Source organism: Lutjanus erythropterus, chromosome 11, assembly GCF_056507025.1.
Source record: "Lutjanus erythropterus isolate fLutEry1 chromosome 11, fLutEry1.hap2, whole genome shotgun sequence".
Classification (NCBI taxonomy): domain Eukaryota; kingdom Metazoa; phylum Chordata; class Actinopteri; order Lutjaniformes; family Lutjanidae; genus Lutjanus; species Lutjanus erythropterus.
In genome coordinates, this window is record NC_139327.1 from 7,300,960 (window position 1) to 7,306,959 (window position 6,000).

A 6,000-nucleotide genomic window follows, 5' to 3' on the forward strand; every position below is an offset into this window, starting at 1 on the left:
AACAGTTGAGTAAATAGACTACATTTATAATCAGTTACTGCTGAATTCATTGCTCAAGGAATTTGATAAGAGCCATAATAGGGCTGATCACAGTCATATGCTGGCTCCCTAAATTAGTGCTCAGCCCTTTTCCACCAGATAGGCTCAGGTTCTTGAACAGGTTCCATTCAAGATCCTTGGAACCTTGGTGCTACCACCTGTTTAGAGCAGAACCATTGTAAACAACGTTGTCATCAACAGAAAGAACAACAACCTGTAAAATATGTCATGCCCACTTTGGTCTCCAAGAAAAACCCACTGTTTTTTGGTTCCATCTGGGAACTTTTCAGGTTCTGGACCAGTTTATATTTGTTGAAATTGCTCAGAACGGTTCAAAATTAGGAACTGGAAGGGGATTATGTTGTTGGAAAAAGGTCATCAAAACTTTGAGAACCCCTGTCTTACATGCTTGGTGAGGTAAGATGTTTGCAGTCTGCAACTTCACCGCTAGATGCCACTGAATCTCACACACTGACCCTTTATTTAGAACTGGATCTGGGTAAGATGGCTGCCAATATGGCTCCATCCTGGAATGGCAAGTGGTAACGACACACCAAATGTAGAGTTATACGGGGGAATCACATTTGATGGTGTAACCCCTTTTTGAACAACAAAAACGTAGTGATAGTTCAGTGTTGGTAGTGTCAGTTCAGAGAAGGGGCAACTTGTGAACCATCTAAGAACCAGCTTGTTTTTCCACAGGCTAGAGAAGATAGAGTCATTATGTAAGTGTACACGCCTCTTGTTTCCTAGCAACACTAACTTCAAGCACTTCACACTCTGTGCAACACAGTAGGTGGCAGTAATGCGCCATAACACTGGTTGCCACTTGCAATAAAAAGGAAGAAAAAGAAGCATAACAGCTTCTAGTAACTACTACTTCTGCCTACTAAATGAATGATTGTCTGCCACCAACAGTGGATTGATCACACTGAAGTGGACTGACCACCGCGATGTCACACAGTGTTACGCTATATTTGGTAGCCCATTAGATTGTGGGACCTGCAGAGATGTGCTCAGATTGAGCTACGACTGACTGATATATAAAAAGACGAGCTCGTCAGTACTTATGATGTACTTTATTAAATGTATTTAATATGCTGAGTACTTCCTCAAATGATGTGGGTCGCAGGATCTGGTGAGTAACCAAACACAATGTAATACCAGCCTGCAGCCCCTCGCTTCAACAAAACACATTGCAGCAAACTTTCCTAACAGACGTTGTTTGGATAAACTGACCACGCGGGGAATCTTGCTTGAAAAAAACATTAAAACTTAATAATGTGAAGTACTGAAAGCCATTTCCTTTTGGTTGCTCATGATAATCCCCCTGCACCTGATGTAGTGGTTCTTACTCTTGGCCCAGCAAAGAGTTGGTGCCACTCAGTAACTGGTTTTCAGTGCTGACTGCCGGTTCGTTAGTTGTCAAAACACAAAGAACTGATTCAAAATTAGTCTTTGGTTCCATGCCAGCCAGGAACGGCATCGATCAAAAAGGGTAAAATAGGACCTAAACAACCAGTAGAGAAATTCTAAAGAACCATAGAGGGGCTTAACAGGTTCTATGTACAGCAGCGATACTATATAGCACCTCAACCACCCCAAAGAACTGCTGAAGAACCAGTGTTTTTTGTGTATTTTGTGCTATAAATCCACTTTTGAGTATGACTGACACTGTAAGCTGCTAAATGATAACTGGTCTGGGGTTCTTGCACAGAAGATAAAAATATTAATCTCTTGCCATGCATGTTAGGCTATTTAAACTTCCATAGAAATGTATTTAAAAGTTGAGTCTGGCAGCCTGTCACTACTGTGACCAATTGCATACGGCAGGCTTTCAATAAAATATTCACTTACCATTTTTCACTGGCTGTAAATCATGGCCCTGTCGAGGACTGCAGGCCCGCTCATATGTTGGAACTCAGTGACAGCCAGCCAGGCACTACAGCCATGTCAGCCCAGAGCTCTCTCATCCTGTTTACAAGATAGCACAACCCTGTTCTTGTAAAGTCCTGTTTTTGTCATAGTTGATACGGTCTGGCCTCCAGTTCCAGTGACATGCATTGCTTACATCAAGCCATATTCTCCCACTGAGCCCTGTTATAACTCTGCCATGACAGCTGATGCAGCCCGGAATATAAACCATGCCTGTGACATGCTATTCAACCTCGTCAAACAGTTCCACCTCAGGAAAAATAAGGTTAAATACCTGCAAAAAAAAAATCTAATATCCATGACTGTTTGACATGATCATTAAGTGTGTATCAATACTACATTTGTGAAAGTAAAAGCTGAGATGATTGCAATCCTCACTGCATATTTCATTACTGCACTAATTACGTCTAAATATAGAACTATGTCTAATTATGCTAGCATGCGTATGAATTGTATTACGTAACACATGTAAATCTGTAATTCAAGTGAGATTCTAATATGAATCAGGTGTAGTTATTTTAACCACGCTGTTGCCTTGAGGCTCTGCTCTCTAGGTTTCTATTGTAAGTTAGTATTTGGCAGTCTAATGTTGAAAATGTTTCTTTCTGATCCTGAAAAAAGGGAGAATATATAAATTACAATCTGGGATTTTCTAATCAGGCCAATACATAATTATTTTCTGAGACAAACATGAAATAATATGTGCCTTCCAACACTCTAAATTAATTTTAAATCTGAATGAATAATTACTCTATGAAATCAGTGAGTTAATCTTTACTTCACAATTGTGATGTTACACAAAACTTTAGAAATGTCATAGCAATTAACACACATTTTGTATGAGCAAATACTGAATGTATTTGTAAGGACCCTGATGACTGCTAAATGAAAACTGAACTACCATGGCAGGTTGAAGAAAAACTTTGGATAAAATGGTTTAAAAATGTTCAAGAGAGAAAACTTTGTCTCACAGAGCAACAGCCAATGATTTTGCTTTTTTAGCAACTGGCAGGATAAAGCAGGGTTTAGCCTTTGCTGTTCCACTTCCACAGCATGCAGTTTATTTTTACTTTTTATTATTTATTTATTTATTTGAAAGCCTAATCCTGTCGGTGACGCTTTATATCAAGGTCCTTGAAATCAGTGTTAGTTAATAGGTAATAAGGCCCGTATAAGTCCTTATAAAATGCTTATTAAGGTGATTATGTGTCAATAAGAAAATATGAGTGTTAATAACAGCATCATGAACACATTTATTGTTAAACTATAAGACATTTATAAGCACATGAGAAACTTTTCAATACTTTATACACTTGTTTCTTGGTATTGTTTATAATTCTTATAAGTTCTTACAAGGGTACTATATAACTTATTATTAAAAACACCTTAATATAAAGCATTATAGAAATGGGTATCTTTAATATGTCATCATGATCCTAAAGCCTAATAATCCTTCATGACACGCTGTGTTGTTATGGCAGGAAGTGCACAGGTGTAACTAATAACATCAATGATGATTCTATACACTGTAGAGGCCAAGTAGAGGCAGTATGCACTATACCACATGATTAATGTCATTTCAGTCTGACAATTCATGTTTAAAATGTTTATTGCAGCAGCAGAACATAGTTAGAGTCTGGTGTCTCTGCTCCGACGGCATCACTCCTCACAGATCATGTTTACATAGAGGTACTGAGGAGTGATGAACACATATCTTGGACCCCCTGTTGGAGCCTGCAGGTAGATGCTGGGGAGCTGGTGGGGTTGAACGAACAGGCAGTGATGCTGATGCAAGGCAGCAATGGCACAGACAGGCAGAGGGAGAGATGGGAATTTTTTATGGTTTAAATAGACTGCCAGATTGGAAGGGTGCGTTTGGTGTGTGAGGCGGCGCAGTTTGTTTTGACTGCCTGAACTAGCTCGCAAGCGTCGCCACATTAATTACACCTGTGCTTTTCCTACTGTGATGTGTTAAAGAGATAGTTCACCCCAAAATAAAAAATCAAATTGGAGTTTGGAGCCACAGAGATGTCTTTTGGCGTCTTCCCACTAAAATGGAACAAGATAACACTCGACTCATGTTGCACTAAAAGTCCCAGACAAAGTGATTAATGTTATTAATTACACCTGTGCTTTCCCTGCTATGTCTGTTGCTAAAAATGTGTAGTAATAGTGTTTTAATATCAAGAGCAATGTGATTAAAACTATTAAAACCAACAAATTAAAAAACACTGGGGATGAAACTGCAGTTGAACTTTTTCATTAAAGCATTGTTTAATATACACACACTTGCTCCCAGTGTGGATGATGTTCCCGCTGTGTGTCAGGGAGCACTGAGGTTTATTGCTGACACTGACACTGTGTTCTTGTATCTTATAAACTTGTCGATTCGTTCACTGGAACACTTCTCTGCAGAGCTGGTCTGCCTGTTTACTTGAAGTACTCTTTTGTGGGAAACGTGGAGGAGAGTGTGGTCATGGGAGTGTTTTTTTTTTCCTCTTCTTCTTCTTCTCGTTGAGGCAAACAGAATTAGACCAAAGGGCTTTCATGTACTCTGCTCTCACAGCCCATAGGGAAATGATGTTAAACTGACTGAGCTGGGCTCTGACTTAGTTTAAAATGATTATGAAGGATTTCAAGGCAGATTCAATAAGAAACTGATTATTCTTTGTTCAGCTTAAATCTATTTCAGCTTGTTGCACTGCTCACATAACGACTTTTGACTTAGCATTTACCTGTACGTGCCTTTAATTGTTTTTCCTCATGAATATTTATCTCATTATGGTAAGTGTGCACAGCTGCACAGTTTGTCATGATGCTTATTTCTTGGCCAAGTCTCTCTTAAAGAGACAGTTTATCCCAAAATCAAAAATACAGATTTTTCCCTTTGCCTGTGGTGCTATTTATGACCCAGTTACTCAAGATAATCCATAGATCTAGTTGTGAACAGTTTCATGTAGGAATTATTTTCTTTCTAGTCGAAAGAAAGTAGTTCTGTGGGGCTTTTTCATCGTCACTTTTGGCCGTGCCAAAAAGTGAAACATGCCAAGCCGTGCTGAGTCACACCTGAGATGGATCCTCTCTGGAGTGGGGCTAAAGCGAGCCTGACCAGCCTCCAAGCAGGCTGCTGTGTTGTGTCACCGACCACAACCAACCAGTGAAAACCCCCCTGTCTTTCCCTCAAACAAGCAGGTGTTGTGAGACTCATCTCATGTCTGTGTCACGTTTCTAAAAGTGACTGTGTGCAGTTCAGTTTCTCTCCTGTTGCTTTTTGAACATGTGCATCTTCCCTATTTTATGGTTTTCATGTTTACTTTGAGTTGAATAGGAGTTGTGTCAAGTTACTGCAGATGAAAACCAAGCATTTCCTGATTGATTTCCTGATTCCGAATTAAATCTTTTAAATACCAAAATTACAGGGGGCTTTTATTGTGAAGAATTTAAGGAAACAAGGGGCCTCAGGAAAGAACATTTTTGTGTTCTTATATATTAAATTTCTCTTACTTTTTTCATATGAAGGGCTTGTATGAACACGCCACATCAGATTCAGCAAACACTCATAGGTATGGAGTTTGACGTCCTGCTTTCGGAGATCCATGAAGGAAAATCTGTCATGTTAACAGCGTCAGAAGTGGAATTAAAAGACCTGCTAAAGCAAAGAAACTGGAAAGGTAAGCGCTGTTAATGCCGTGTTACCGGAGGGTCGGACTGTCACTGAAATAAAGAGGACATGTCTCGATATGAAAATGACTTCAGAGAAAAAAAAACGACTCACTACAGCCACAGTAAGGGACGATTCTCTGCAGTGAGAGCAGAGAGTTAAGGAGAAGTTTTCATTACAGAGACAGAGGACAGAATAAGTGAGGATGTTCGCCTGGACAAAGACTTCATAAACCTGCATGTGCAGATGTACAGCCAGTACACCTGGCAGCAGGTAATAATAGATCAATGAGTGAATGATGATAGGCTTTATGTGTAAAGTGAAGTGTAATTTAGTTGTCAAACTCAAAATGTCTTCAAACTAAT